Source organism: Varroa destructor, unplaced genomic scaffold (assembly GCF_002443255.2).
Source record: "Varroa destructor unplaced genomic scaffold, Vdes_3.0 BEIS01000005.1, whole genome shotgun sequence".
NCBI lineage: Eukaryota > Metazoa > Arthropoda > Arachnida > Mesostigmata > Varroidae > Varroa > Varroa destructor.
The window spans coordinates 32,647,752-32,665,005 of NW_019211458.1; the positions used below are offsets into that span (position 1 = coordinate 32,647,752).

Sequence of the window (17,254 nt, forward strand, 5' to 3'; positions counted from 1 at the left end):
GTCGATTTCAAGTAAACTGGGCAGAATAGACGGGCGAACGAAGTCGTAAGAAGACATTTCCAATCAACTGCAACTGATCTGCGAGCCCGACTTGTCATCTAGACAAAATTCAATTGAAAAAAAACTAGTTAGATAAACAGAACCCGTAGAAGCGAAACAGTTTAACTTCCGCGCATACCCAAGTTATAACTGGGTAGATCTGCGTCCCTTTCCCCCTAGTTGATTTGGATTGGTTCTTAGGGAAACAATTAGCCCACCCGAAGGCGAGCGCCATCTTTACGTTATTCGTGCATGTCTGAATCACAATATATTTTAATTAACTGCGTAAGCAAACACGAAATTCGATGCTTTTTGAATACATGTCTCGCGATACCATACTAACAGTTGTCATCTAATGAACGACTGAAGTATTATCATAAATCGGTCCGGTATTAGGAAACAGTATCACAACAAATAAATGCCTTAGTAGAGGAAAATGGGGAATAATCAGGGTCCAAAACAACGGCCGCCCAAAGGACAGAGATTTAGCAATCTGACAGTAAACGCTTGTCAGGTTCATCAAGCCCACAAGTATCGCGTGCAAAAAGTGAACCAATGGAACACTCGTGCTTTATTTAGATTGGCCCTCTTCTCTAAACGCTTTGGGAACGCAGGGGCATACTAGGGGTACACTCTCGGCTCTATTGTTCGACGCTGCTAAAGCCGCGTATAAGCTCATAATCTTGGAAGACTGCCCTCGCCACCCGACAAAGTTGAATCAACTGCACTTTGAAACAATCCACAACCAACTAATGACGTTGTGCAGACTTTGTAAAAATAACAATAGAAACAAAGCGTAATTCCTCCACAGCTTAACTTTGCCCGAACATAAATAGCCGAACGCGAAGCTTATAACTTATTTTACAAACGTCACGATACTGAATAGAAAAAAATCTATTCGTCAAGGCTTGCTATAAATTATTTTCGAAGTTGCTTGACAGTGTCGATTTAAAGATCATTTTCTCAGTAGCGAAAATGTTTTTTCTCTGGAAACCTAGCCCTTTACGTTTAAACTTGCCGGACGACGCTTATTTTTCCTCGAAGAAACAGGAAACTTAACGCAAGTTCAGTTTTATAGTCAAATTAAACGCTGTTTAAGAAGACGCGCTTCATGGTTTCCATACAATCGAAACAAGTCTCCTATTTCTACAGTAGCTTTTTATTTTTTGAACTTATACTATGATACGCCAAACGTTACTTCTCTCGCTTGGAGTAAAAAACCCTTACTTTTTCCTACAATAAATTCATTATTTTTCAAGTTCGGAACACATCACTTGAACTGCCCTGCACATCTCCATTCCGCAGCCCCTTTCCTTCACATTCACTCACACATACACTTACAAGCTTGCCGCACGTCAATATATTACGCGAAGTGTGCTACGGTTGTATTATACCACTTCATCAACTTTACCTCATTAAACAATAGCATTGAGAATGTGCTCGGATGTATTCTATTTCGCAACCGTGGTTTAATCTGCATCTTGCCGTCACGCGGGAATTTTCAAAATGGACCGAATGTGTTAACCACGAGTAGATATATGTAAATATTGACGAGCAACGTATGTTTAGTGTAGTACATGATTTGTGCTAGAAATGGCTGATAGGGTGACGGCATCCGATGGTCAATCGAGCACTGAATTCATGCTCGACGCTTCGAGCGTTCTCAGATGACATCGGTATGCTTCTAGCACTTGATCACTAGTGGTCACAAACGCCGATAACGGACGCGTCGATCGATGTTTGAGGCTTGGATTGCCTCGCTTCGCAAAGCGATGGGGCTTACATGTAATCGATGATGAATACCATTTCATTTTCATCGGTCACAGATAAGCGAGCGTTGGAAGGGAATGACCGCCCAACTGTGCTTGTTCACTGATCAGCGACACGACGATGACTTCAAGATTCATCGCACATGAGAACTGGCACTAGCATTTGATTGCGTCAACGATAGCGGCAGCAGAAGGAACGTAATGCTCCGTTCAGAGCGACACGAACAGAGGGATGCGTCAATGCGTTCATTAGGGGGCCCTGATCGACGAGCACGCGCCAATTTGCGTGGATGGACATTATTCTTTCACAGGGAGCGATTCTTCTAATCTCCCGCTTTGGAACACTTGTTCGATCGATAGCTTTGAGAGTACAACGTACTGGTCGGACAGTTCTTACTGTGCACATGTGCCTCTGAGGCCGATGATGGCACCAGCAAACTGAAACCTATCCGTGGCACTGCATTGGTCAGCCCAGAGCTCATCACGGTTTTCGAGGCTCTATCGTAGAACAGTTAGCAGATTAGAGAGAATATGGTCGGAGAAGAGACGGAGTTAAAAGCTGCATGGATATATAGGTATATATAGATCCAGCGAAATTAGATGCACAGCGCCCAGTAGCCATAACAATCTTTACGTGCTTTCGACGCTATCCAATTGTATAGAGATTCGAAGAAGATCAATAAATCGATTCAGCCCCTCGTGAAAGACGAAAAAGATGCACGAGCATTCCGAGTAATTTATACGCAGAGCATATCACGGTTCTCTACGAGGAAATATTATACGTTCATATTTATCGTAGGCAATAGGTGTTTATACTGCAAACAAAATACCTACATTATTAATGGGACGCCACAATGGCATAAAACGAATTTAGTAAAACTCACGGTAGTAATAACTTGATATAGTCAACTGGACGTCGTAAACGTTTGCGAAGTCAGCCTGTAGTGTCTAACCATTTACTCAAGGTATACTACCATTGTTGTTAAATAGTTGAAAATATTGCGCTCGAGCTATCATTGTTATTTGAAGTGTTTACCTATTTTAATAATTGAGAATGTCATTGAATGATGGTGAGGCATTTTGGATGTATGAATAATTGATTCTCCACATCTAGGTATATAGAGGTTCTATTGGCTGATCCATTTTAAGACACCCCTGGTGCTATTGGATTGAGCTGGCATTCACTTGTCAACATCTGCTGTTACCTTCATCGTCTATTTTACTAGGTGGAAAAATCAAAGGCATAGGTGCATCGCGTTATCCTTGATATGCTTTCCATAGCGGACGTTATGGATTCTATGGATACGACCCTACGCGGTATGGTACGCCCAGAAAGCACCGAGGATCGTTTTCATATAGTGAATCATGCGTAAATTACGTTTGCTCAAATACGACCAACAGCTACTAACGCTTCTCGGTACGGCCTGTTGTTCAGCGACAATAGCGCATGAATAGCAAATTCCCTAGGGATAAAAAAGTTACTGGTCGAAAAAAATGCAATGGTAAAAACAAAATTCAAATTGTCAGACGTCCTGAAACAAACCTAATTCTAGGTAAGACTTAAAGCCTCATCACAAGCGTGCATACATTTGTGCGTGTTATTATGTTATTGCTACTCCAGCAGACAGTTTGTTGCGGTCCGGTTATTGATGTTTTATCTTTACTGGACCTCTTTCTCCGCCTTCGTCATCGTCGTAATAATGATCATTGCAATCAGCGGCTGCAGCGACCTCGTCCTTACTCTCTCACTTTCCTTTCGTTGTGCCATTTAGCCGCAACGGCCTCCATAGTAGCTGGCGAGAATTAAGAAAGATATGGCCCCTTCTGGTATCATTCGATCAGAGGGCCCCATCTGCTGTTGTTAATATCGTCTCTAACTACTGCCTACAGTAACACGGAGAACGATGCAAATATGATAAGAAAATAAAGAATAATAATAACGCATTGTACGTTTTACTCTGTCAGTAGGTCTACAGCCAGATATTGACATTCAACTGTTGGGTAAGTACGTGCAACGTGGAATCCTTCGCTTGATAGTGCTCTCGACGATACATATTTCAGTGTGGCGTTCAACACCTTTGCCCCCTATTGTTACGATTAGCACAGTGACATATGTCGAATAATTTCATGTGACCCAGTTTCTTAAACAATCTTCTGTTGACGTTTTGCGTCACCGTAGCTATCTGAACGCATATATCATACATTTGTTTCTCACTTATGTTATTTTTACATGACTACACTTGCTCTGAGTTTGTGTTTTTGTTAATAGAACTAGAATTATTCAGTCTAGTTGGAAAAGCGTACATCTGAATAATTACTTTTCGTTAGCGAGGGCCCTGGACACATTTTCGAACGGCGAATTCAACGATATTCAATTTCAACGGTCGTCTCACAATCGTGCGTTTGATTTTGCTTCGTCTGTGCGTCGACATACATAACATCTATTGCATCGAACCGCATCGTTTCTTGCCCCTCTGCCTTCCTCTATCGAGGTACCTAAAGCCCGCCTCTGATACTTGCCGCAAACTATTACTGCAAATGTATTCGCAATGTGCCAATGATCGACCCGTACAGATCGCTAGATGAAGATTCGTCCGAACGCTTCCATCAATATGTCGACTCATGAACATGGTGGTCGAACGCGTTCCATGAAGAAAATCTGTTACTGTTTACTAATATTCACTAGAAGTACGACGATTGTAGTGATTGGATACGTGTGGTCGTTTTTGCCGTCTAGGCAATACGTTATGCGGTGTGCATTTGTATTAGGTAAACTCAAAGGCCTCTCACCAAAGACCGCCACCTCTAACGAAATACGCTAAACGCCATGGTACCCGAGCGAATGCAACGAACAGATCTCGACAATCAAGTCTTTAGGAACAGACGAAACGGTTTGAGAAGTCAGAATTTCATACAGCCCAAGCTGCCAAATGACGCAAATTGAACCTAGGAATATTATCTTATATATATTATATATATTATCTTATAAGTGCAAAACTGCTGTTATTACCACTATTAATCTCCTAGACTGTGTTTTAAATGCCAGAGACGATTCCTTGTATTACTTCTTGTGAATTTTCTCCTTAACATTGTATTAATTGTAATAGGTATGCAAGCAACAAAAAACTACTGTCACCGTAAGGCGTTAATCTAAATAAGGACCTGCAGTACATCCTGCTTGTATATGCCAAAAATCAATGCTTACGCTTATTCTCATTGAAGAACATAGAGCATTTCGTAGGTTCATTGGCCGCAGGACTCCTACCAACTTTTAGTCGACTTATCAAGAAGCTTATGCACGTTTACACCACGCTATGAGACGTTCCGGGAGAATCGCGCTAAACGCATCAAAAGTATCCCGCCGGTTTCTACGATCGAATATAATACAAATCGAGCCAAAACGGTTGTGCGTTCTTCAGCTGTCTCCTTTCCTGTTCATTAGAAACGCGCTTTATTTGACCCGCTCTAAAATTCGAGTCTAAACGAAGCGCACGCGCAAAAAACAGAAATCATCTTAATAACATGATCGTTGCCCCTCGACGTGTTCTGCTTCGGAACAGCACGAAGAGGAGCGCGCTTCACCAGTCGTTGCGGCGGCAATGGCGGGGCCCCACTATTGAATAGAGCATGAGGCCAATGTTAGGCCTGATGATGGCTGTAGTGCTTGTGCTAGTACTAGCCTGAAGAGCGGCGTTTGGGACGAAGCGTCTATCATAACCGTACTGATTTCGTGGTGCGTAATAGAAGTTTGCGAAGTCCAATCAACAAAACAAGAAAACCGAAGCGGGTCTCAAGGGGGAGCGAACGCGCTGGCAAGTCGATTTGGTAAGCTGCCGACGTCTCTAAGCGTGCCTAGTGCATCGATTCATGAAGAGCATTAGGCCACCGAAATGGTGCTCCCTGCGACGACGCACGCGTTACTCGATAAACTCACGAAGCGCTAAAAGTACGGAGCGTGCCGTAACAATAACAATTGTGTTAGGCAAGTGAACAAATGGATTCCCAAACGGTCTGAAGGACAAACTGACTAGTGAGTTAAAGTATGCTAACTAGTTTCCTGTTTATTCTTTTAGGACTCGGAAAGGTCACGGCAAGGTTTTTTTGCTGACAAAACGAAACCGAATAAAAGTTTGGTCGTAATGGCCTTCGAGTACGGCGCTTGCTGAACGTTGTTTGCTATAATTCTTTACGTCACCCATGTAAAACAACTTCACAAAATAAATGAGATCAATTTTTCGGTTCTCAACCTTCCATGAGAAGCACAATTACTAAATTAGAAATTAAAATTCACTGCATTCATGTAATAATTTAAGTCAAGTCACCCACTAACAGTGATAAGTGTGTTATCGATCTCATAGTAACAGGGCATTAAACATATATTCTCATGAACAACTACTGAGCCTGTCCTTAGGTCGTCACCTCGACTGATCTCTACACGACCATGAGACTAAAGCAACTAGAATAATTTGTAGTTTGTTTGAAGGTTGCCAGCTAGTGCAGTTGGTATATCAGTACCTCATGACTATGGTACATAGAAAGGATATTGGCAATCAATAAAAATAACGAACATATCTATGCATCACCGCTAACTAAAACAATTGACGATAAAACAATGATGATACGATAGTGCCATTACACTCCACTTGGAAACGCTTCTTCTGGGCTGCCGCTCAGATCGAGCTGATCAGTTTTCTCACCTTTCGTAAGAAAACAGGCGTTTCTTGATCACTGTCTTGGTCAAGGAGGATCTTGACCGTAAGACGTTCCCGTGGATAGCTACTGCGCTAAGTGTTCCCGCAATTACGCTTTTTTTGGGTCAACGAACGGTGTCAATCAGACACTGTTATCTATTTAGTGTCCTCTCCATAACGATATGTCCCTAGCAGGATTTTAAGCAGCGACCGTTGTCTCCTTCAACCGGAAGTTTGGCCGTCCAGACCACCGAGTCGATCGCGTAGAGGTAAATATTATAGTACATAGGGCAAGCAGCTGATGAGATCATAGATGAATTCTCTTAAATTTCATTAGATACTGTACACGGATTTGTATTGGTTGTTCGCGCACAGCCCGATTATTAGGAATCCGCGAGGAAACTGTTCCACTGGGAACGTATGACAACGATTTCCCGATACGTGTATCGGCTTGTGAGGCATTACGTGCTTGCTAGCTCACTTGAATATATATATATGTATATGAATTTAGACAAATTGCACGTCAACCGGGTAGCTCCAGAACCTCTAAAATATATTTACAGATTACGCATTAGCTGGCCACAGGTTAAAGTTGATTTTTCGTTATCTACGGAACCCACTCTCTTTGGAATATGCGAAGCCTGGGTTTTTCTTCATATCTAAGAAATGTTTCATGAGGTACCAATATTATCCGAAAATCCTCTCTAACTCAACCTTCCTGTGATAAAACGGTCTACCTGGCCTTAACCATTGAAACATATTAATGTCAAACACATTTAGACAAAATTAAATGCATAGAGCAGTCGAGAGTTCTTTTCCATCATCGAAAGATCCCAGAGCCTTTCTATCCGATTCTATGGCATGGGAGCTTTCGGGATCTATTTTTCCGCTCGTTTCGGAATAGCGCAAAGTAGTAGACACTTGAACAAATCAGGACAGAAATGTAAACGTTGTCCTAATAATATTACACTCGGATTTCTATATCAATTCGGCTACACTCGAGCCTCCTGAGCACAAACGCGACAAGTCGTTGAGATACGGCTGGGTACACTTTCCATTTGCACCGTGGAGTAGCTCGGAAAGTTACTCCAAGTGTAATGTGTACCTACCTCGGCTAATCTCGCTATATATATATATATATATATATATATATATATGCGTCGACATATCTATAAATAGAAATATCCCCGTGGGTATTTTACATTTTTGTCTCATCGTTGGAAGGTTTTCCGGTAGAAGGCACCCGAATAGGAGAGGAAGGGTTAGCTATTTTTGACAAACTCCCAGCACCTGTTTGTCAATATATGTATATTTTTTAAATAGCTGAATATGAAACGCTATAGGAAAAACAAACCTATTAACAAACATTAAAAAAATTCTCCATTACGATAGGGACGAGACATTTGTATAGAGAAGTAATAACTATTCGTGCCTATACAGAAATGAAAAGCCTGTACCTTTCCATGCATATAGGTAATGAACACTCGGCGCAGAAAGCTCTAATCCTACTGGCTACTTTCCAATCTCCTTTGAATGCCGATATGATAACGAGCAACGATAATAAGCCGGTATACCTTTATTTAATACTATATATATATATAATCGGCAACTTGCGATGTTTCTGGTTAAATGGTTCCCCAGTGAACGAGGGAAAACGCTTTAGTGATTTGTTCACTAGCAGCGATTTTCCTCTGCACGATAGCGATTTACGAAATGATTTGCAACGACCTCAATAGATCAGCCGAGCTTCACGATCAAGGTAAGCAACGCCAAAACCTCCCCTTCGCATCGCCTTGATCTAATAATTATCTGGACTAAGCTCATAAACGAATCGTACGTATTTTCTCTACGTCATGTCAGATATCGTTTACGACAACTAACAACTGAACTGATCATCTCTCACTCTGATTAAGAATTATTACACTCTTTTTCGGTACCCTCCTTAGTGATAATGGGCAGTCCCATTTTTTGATATTTCCGCTATACCGCACCAGACTGCTCAAGTCAATAACCCGAAATAGCGCCCCTCCTGGTTACAACCTCAGGCGTTAACAACACTGGATTATTTGTTGATTTATGCACGTCATATCCATTTATACTAATCTTTGAGTGAACCTAGAGGCACGCGATTCCCTGTTTGCTCGAAAGAGGACCGAAAAGATGTTTATCAAGGTTCCTATAATCATGTATATGTATTACGTACGAATCCTTTTGTTATGTTTCCCCATTACGAATCGATTAGAAGAACAATCGGAGTTAGCGTCGAGGCGACGACGACTAGGGACAGCACAAGTCATTGCCACTGACTGCCCTTTGTTGAGCTACCTACTTTTTCTTGTTTTTCCGTTTTAACACCGTCAGCGATAATATATATATATATATATATATACGCACATACGTTATAGACGCTTGTAGAGAGATGGCTGTTGGTGATAACTTCCGTTAACAGCCGTGGCCTACGACAGTCTATGACTATTAGTATAATACGATCACTTTCTGCTGCGACTCACCGTCATGGGAAGCAACATTGACTCGGGCGATTGTACCTGAGTTCTTCTAGATCCATTATGTTTGAGTATAGCTACGTATCTACGCTGGCTTACGACGGTCAAGTCTTCTAGATCAGAGTCTATTTATAGTTTATACCGTTACTGTCGTTGCGGCCAGTGTGGTGTTACCGCCACGGGTTAAAATGGTTTGAATATTGCTCTCGACAGAACGTGGTTATTACGACCGTGATAGCGCAGCGTGACCGACCCATTGTCGCATATTACGACCCGACCCGCAGGAAACGTAGCAGGTTGACTCGATGCACGAATTATAGCTGAAGGGCTACGTGCGGGCATACGTACACATGCACGCATGCACAGATACAAATAGCACTTGGGTCTATGTGTCCAGCTGTGGGCGAATTTTCTATCTGTATGAGCGTCTGGGTCACTTGCTCGGCTCAGCGAGCAGCAAATGAGCATCCCGGCGGAGTCAAAGAGGAAGGAGGCAATGGAGAATGAAAAGAAAGGATACCTATCGTACTAGAACTACGGCCACCAGCATCAGTAGTTGACTAGAACGAGTTCAGCAGTGTTTCAGTCATTCGGTCTACAACAGGGTGTGCTCGACAACTCGGCGAGCAGAACAGACAGAAGATTAGACAAAGAAAAGGGACCGTAGTCTAAAGACTTAATGCTAATGGTGCTTTTGAAGCCAGGCCTTTCGCGAGTTAGATACGCGAAAGATAGATAGAAACGAGTTATTCGTATGGAATCGATGCGGCTATTGATTGACCTGGTAGTTGCTCGGTCAAACCGGTGACTGAGATTGACAGCTAGAAAATCAAATGGTCCGCCCTCCCCCGAACAGCTCTCACCAATAAGGACACCGGCACTCTAGGGCCGATTTGGGTACACGATGAGTAGCTAGCTAATATAGTGGTAATCAGGCTGGGTGAACGTAATTAGATAACGGGCTGGCACTAATATGGGATCAAACGAAGGATAGCGAGATTGGGGGTTCGATGCCCTGCCGGTGGCAATGTGGGCTGCGGATAGTTGTAACATTACCCACTTGATTATAGTTGATGTTTCTGCAAAATGATATCACTTCACGCAAAAGTAGGCACCATGAGCAGAATCTAATACTATGTACAATTACTACTACATATAAATACTACTATAATTGTCCCTTCAAATGCTTCACGGTAATACGATTTCAGTTTTCTTTATTCTGAGCCGTCAACGGTTCAGCTCGTACGATTACAAGTTCCATTGAATTGATTATCCAAAGACAGTTGGCCTATATACCTTATGCATATACTAGATAAATAACGATCGTAAAACAAAGGGCTGGCGTCGATTCAAAGGTACTCTTCTTCGAGAGCGTGTTTCTAGCTCGATTTATAGTTATCGCTTATTTTGTGGTTGGAAATTTCACTTGGCCACTGGCTGGTGTTATTCAGTAGTGGCGTAGGGAAGTTATATTATACACTTCTACGCATTTTAGTACTGATCGTGGTTGTGAATCGAGTGGCAATCACTCAGCGATCTCGGATAGTGGTGGTTCAACCATCTCTGAAGAAAAAGAAGCTGACCGATCGTAAGCCCGTCTCTAGCCTTCCCTCATCGAGAAACAGAGAGGATTCGTCGTTGGTATCGCCTTCGCTGGTTATTTGTCCATAACTGGCCCATACGGCAGCCAGATGTGAGTTGGGTCTGTCTGATCTCCGTTTGTTCACCGGCTCTCGCCGAAGATCTCGCAGAAAACACATACGAGCCTGTTCTGGTTTGCTGGTCGGGGCGCTGCCCTCACTTGAGCCTCTGTTTCTATCCTCTACATATACTGCCTGTAAGCCCCATGCGTCGGAGCGCACAGGCCTGCGCCTAACGCCACAGCGAAGTGGCTGTAGCTTTTAATCTGGTCACACGTTCGCCCACACCGAGAAAAGTGAATGATTTAACCAACAGCCAGTGTCTATTTGACGCGCGAACATATCATTCGCGAACTGCGGCATGATGGCAACAGCGGTAGCAGCAGCGGCATAAGCTTGGCTCCACAAAAGTACACAACCACTTAGGCACGTCGATCGAGTGCGAGCGACAATGCGAACACGCGAGGAGCAGATGAACTCATGGCAAACACCCACATACATGCACTCGCATATATCCCCAAATACCGCCGACACTGATGACAGTTGGAGACCTCCAGCTCCAAATAAAACAATGATCTCTGTTCCTCTGCCTCTGTGTGCATTTTTCTATCTGTTGCATCGATAGCTTACGGCAAAGCGGTCAGCCGGCCGGCCGGCCAGCCACCATCGGGGCCTGCTGCCCATTGTTTCTTCGCTAGTTTATCTGTCCCAAACTTTCATGTCGTCAGCGCCTGTAGCGGAAAAGAGCTCGAAAGTTTGAATGCAGTAGAAAAGAGAGAGAGAGAGACAGAGAGAGAGAGAGAGAGAGAGATAGAGAAAGCGAAAACTAGGCTAAAGAGAGATGAAGAAAATGCGTGAAAAACAATCCCCTGTTGCACAGTTGACCACACGTCTATCCATCGCGGTCTCTACTTTAAAGCACGTAATCGACAAATTGAGGGACATGATCCTATTGCTATTAGGGTTGATGATAGCGACCTTCGGACTCAGTTAGGGCCTCGCTGAACAGGTCACGTGCATGTACGCGCAGTCACAGGATGCTGCCGGCGTCGCTGCTGCTCTTCTTGTTGGCTGTATCTCTGTTCTCTACTGCTTGCCGCAGGATCACTATCGAAATTTCGACCAGCCACAACGCGAATACGATAGTCTCGAAGCTTCTGAAGCGACACGCTTTATGTTTGGAGTCCTTGCAGTGTCGAAACTTGGGCGAATCGCAAGAGGAACGGGCAAAGGGCAAATTGAAGTGAGATAAAAGTAAGGTCATCGGTTGTCGTCATATAGCTGATACAGTGGGTGTTTCCATTGACTAGACCTTCTCAGAATAGAAACCAAGTGTTCGATTCCTAGCACAGTCACGGGTCGAAAGCTCAATAACATACGCTATTTCCCCAAGTGCATAACCGAACCTGCGGGATGAACCGAATACTGCCGCTACATCCAAGGGCAATTATCATTGGTCCGTGCTATGGACACGAGATGGGGCAACAGATATAAAAAGTACGCCTATCTTCTAATACGGTCTAACTGGCAGCATTGTTAGTTTCATTAGGGGGTAAGATTAACCGCTTATGACAACTACTAAATTGTAGCACAAAGCTTCTTGACAGCCAAAAATCGCCATAAGTTCAAACAGCATCGAGTACGGTTAGTATGGCTTTCTACCGTTTGCTTCATTTCTAACCAGAACAGTTGAACTGATCTCGTCTCCAAAAATCGTCTCGATAAGTCGCCAACTGAAGAACATATTTCAGGGTGCTTCGAAGTAAGCGAGACGACGCTGAAACGCGGATGGAATATGCGCAGGCCGCATCCGGCTAATAACTCACCCCCTACAAGATCGAAACAGACGACAGTGTTGATGTCTCGAAACGAGCGTGACACTCATTTGTATGCGAAGCTGAACACGAAGCACAATCACTTATTCATGAAGTCATGCACTTCATGCGATGGATGGCAGTTGTTTGACTTGAAGAAAATTCACATTTTAGCTCTAACGTGACCCGTTTGCCGTCTACTTTTACCTTCATGAGGTAATATTTTTTCAATATCTACCGAAGTTCTGTCGTTGTTTGATCAGACACGGTATCGATGCTCAATTTACAATGGTTTTTGATGGGATTGAAAGACGTCAGCGATTTAGAGTCTCTTTAACAGAACTTGGACACGAAAAAAAAACATTGTATGGTCTTGCACCCTTTGCTATTTACGAAGTACCGAAGTCAAAATTTTCAGTCGTTGCCTACTTAAGATGAAGTTTTTTTTGTCATTTCTCTAGAGTTATAGCATAAACTAACTGGCACACACAATACGGTTATCTATTGAAGTGCATTTAACTTCTACAAAGACCCTAAAGCTAATCGGCTTGGATTCAGAATAAGTTAAAGGCTGTATCCTCGAATACAGAGCCACTTGGCGATCGAAGTTGACATAAACAGCCATAGCATCCGTTATACCGACAAGTCTCATTTGTAATATCGTTGTTTGATCGCTGATACAGGAGATATTATGCAAATGCTTATGAAGGTGTAGGGGAATTCGTTTACCAGGTACACCTGTTCCGAAGGCAGGAGTCGCGTGTGAGGTCCATTGGGGGTGATAATCCGCTCTGTCAATGGGAGTTTACAAGCGCCTTTGTCGCCTCCTTCTACCGTCCGCTACCAGAGCACCACAATCGTGGCAGAAGTAACAGCAAGCAGCCGCTCACATGTTAGGTCCTTCTTCTCCAGAAATTGCATCAGTTTCGGCCGGGTAGATCTCGCACGCGATACCCAACGACCGAAAAAGAAATCTAATCCTATTTTCCCTGCATTTGTTAGTCATTTATACAGTAGCCCGACGGACATCACAGGAACATATTGACACCAGAGAAGAAGTGGCGCAACAGTGTATTTAGAGCAAAGCAGGTTCGAATGAATAAACAGTCAAAACAGCGGGGGGCTAAAGCCACGGAAGTTAGACTTGCGATAAAGCGATATCCGCAAACATACACGTATTTTGGCAATAGTGAGCCGCCATGAGCTTAATTACAAACATATTAGGAAGATTTTAGCAATATATCGGAGTACCAATTTCGTCATAACGATATGTTATTGCGAGGAAATAATCCTTGAGCTCTGTTTAAGAAGAAGAATTTAAATTAGTTAGCTCTAATAATAGCTAATCTCGTTACAACAACACCTGTAATCGCTTGTTGAGTTTGTGGCATGTCTATTTCTTGCAAAATGAAAACCTGATATACCATATGATCGTTTGTTGTTACTTCTGCTCTATTTTTAATAGTACCGTATCACGTATGTTTGCTATAATGTGTTTCAGTCTGTTATTTTAACGGAATTGTTTTTCTTTGCTTACAAAAATTGTGAATTCAATTATATTATGTAGCAATATTAACATCTGTCGATATGCTAAATAGTTACCAAGTTGTAACCTATGCAATAGGCCCAACTTATCCAATGTTGAATAAAGCACTCCCAATAATGGTCGCCCGCTATATTGGCACGAATAATTCAGATCGACTAAAAGCCAAACGTATATCGAAGCAATGTACCTGGAACCAGTCATCAATCGCTAGATAAACTAACGCACAAGTTCCTCTATATTTTCAAGGTCCACAAATATCATCGGTTACCTATTTTAATCAAATGTAAAGGATAGAGGATACTTGCAACTGATACAAATGAAAACTCGTATGACTAGCGTTTTAACACATATAAAATACTGAAATGTATAGGTTTATTGCATGTTGAATGACATAATCAAAGTTATTGTACCAATGGAGAATTGCAATAACAACTCAACTTACTGAAAACAGCCGTAGCTATATGCCACCGCGATTGATTGAAGAGTTAAAAGCACGTAAAATTAATAGTCACTATTAATGGTCAATATCGATTTAGCCTATAAGGGTCAATCATGTCCTACACATTTTCAAAATATCTTTTCCGTTGTCCGGCCGACCACACCATCAAGTCAAATGGAAAACGCGGATCCACCCCGTTCAAAGGATAGGAAAAAGGTCATACGTCTATGGTAGCGAACGTAAAGGCACAACCCCAATCCGTAACTGGCCAGAAACTGATTATTATTATTCTGACCGTAGCCATAGCTTGTTGTTGATAGCTGGGGCTGGGAGACACGCTTGTCTCTTGGGTCTAACCAACTTAATTCCCGTCATGACGAACGCCGCATCTGGCCGAGAATCGACGAGAAGCGTCCCGGCCGAGAGTGGCTGGGGTAGATTTGAAACAACCGAGAAAAATGGCTCAATATTATATTGTACGGATGATGATTTTAAGATCACCTCAAGCACGATTATCGCTGACAAAATGACAAAGCGTAACTTTCTGGCAAATTAATAACTACACGGCTCGTTTAGCGTGTTGTCCACTTGTGCGTCGTTGATAAGCGTATTAAAAAGGCGATCAGCGTCAAATTGACCTCAACGAAGCCCAATCTATATGTAGGGTTAGATCAGGCGGTTAGATAGGGTCGGAAGAAAAGTCAGTTGTGCTCACAAAGAGAATGCTTGAAATGCGATCAACGAATTCGATATAAGGTAGCGTTTGTTGAAAAGAGTCGACCATAAAAAACGTGTGACGGCAATTGCTATCATTTAGTTATTCAATAACCCAGAGCAGCTGAGATAACAAAATACTGAGTACCGCTGCCCAGAAATCAAAACAAAACATTGCCTTTCTAAACAGAAAAGAACTGAAAGTTCTCAAAATGTTACTATATATAGATCATCATTTTGTAATAGGTGAGACGAATGACTCACGTAAAAGTGAACCAAGCGTAGCCCGTCCCAGTTCGAGACTTCATCGAGAATTGAAACGCTACATATCGCGTAGATCGGCATAGATTTTGCGTACTTATGCCTACTAGTACATGGCACGGGCATGAACGATAACGCGACCTAACGAAACATATCGTTTAAATAACACTATGAGGGGTCCTTCCATGAACAATATGGCTCGAAATTTGCTTCAGAGATGCACAGCGAGACGTGACATTTAGCTTGGAGTCGATCGTAGTGGCATACATTGTTTACGACTGAAATATCGGTGTTTTTTTTTTCTTATGAATTCCGTTTGCTGCTCTCAGATAAAAGATTTGCTTAGCAACTTCGAAGCCGATTCGATTGACCCAATGCGAAATTTCACTGCGCAGGACCTCAGCCGACGAAGAAGGCCCCTGGAACGGAATTCCTTGGAATAATACTATGACTATACTTTCTATTCAAGATAACCAAAGGTTTCAAGGCGAATGCTTTCGGCCACAATAGAAAGCTGTTAAGCTCTCAGTAGGTAAATGTGTCTGTCTGTCTGTCTCGATGTAGTATAATGAACAATATTACTCCAGAATGCCCTGGAGATCAGTTCTGTTCACGCATAACTCAATTGCTATGGTTGCCCCTACCGCTGTTGAAAATCGACATCTTTAAGGTGATAGCAACAATTCACTAGCAGCTAAAACCGGACAATATTTCTATAGGACTATTTTGCACAGGAATTTACAACTTTTGAGATTTATGGATTAGAATGAATATCTCGATTTTGACAAAACACTGTTATCACACTTTATATATATATGTGTATATATATATATATCTGTAGCGTAATCGTTAAAGCAGTCCATTCGTACTCATTGCTGCTGCAGCAGCAGCAGCAGCAGACAAATCTGATTACTTGTGATTTGTAGCTGATCGACTGGGCATCCATCGACTGACTGAAAGAATTATACTGCCGGATATGTCTGAAGGCTAAGTATCTGAATGGCCATATACGTACCCTACCGATACCAAATTCGATATTGACGTGACAAATTACCAATAGTAGAACAATTACTATTGAATAGTTATGTCTTCCTTAGCTGGATGTTAATATACTATAAATTATAGTCTATATAATTTTATTTTAGTTCGGTCTAGTCCAGACTGTATCATATTATTGTATGTGTTTATTGCACTTGTTTCACAGGACGGGTTAGAGACATCGAAAACTAGATAGATCGCACTTTTGAGCTGTGACACAGGGAAAACGATCGATTCGTTCCGTATCGAAACGTCGGCTTGTCTGCGTATTCTTCGGCGCAGTCCACTCTGCGTAATCATTGACCATTCGTTCATTTTGTGGTTCCGGTTCCTTCGTTGAACGAGGAGGATCGATCAGCGATTTTTTATAACGCGGCAGGGGACAAAGTGATCGTAACGTAAAAGACGGAATCCACCTCGGATCGACAAAGTAAACAAATTACGCAGAAATAAAACAAACCTTAAAAAACTATATTAACAGCGCATAGGTAGCTACGAAACAAGGCAATAACAACAGCTGTAGCCAATGGCCAGCTGCCCACAGGAGAACATTTCCCTGTGGGGGCATAACAACGACGGCAAGGACAACAACGCCATACCTGTTTCGAGATGTATCACACTATTGCTCATCCGTGATCCAATAACAATATCTGAAGCGATCAGATGTCCGTTCTCTCCTACATGATACGAATGCGCATTAACGCACCCACTCGGTACTCGATATTCGTACTGCTTTTGACTTTTGCTTAAAACAGTGGCTAGCAAAGAGTGTTCGCAGCTATACTTTAGAATAAAAAAC

The 17,254-nt window shown here is 42.4% G+C and overlaps 1 protein-coding gene across 3 annotated transcripts in view; it reads right to left on the minus strand.

Annotated features, from left to right (window-relative positions):
* Positions 1 to 17,254, minus strand: part of LOC111250724 (fibroblast growth factor receptor 2-like) — a 37,127-nt gene that overhangs the window by 16,663 nt on the left and 3,210 nt on the right. The window lies entirely within an intron of this gene.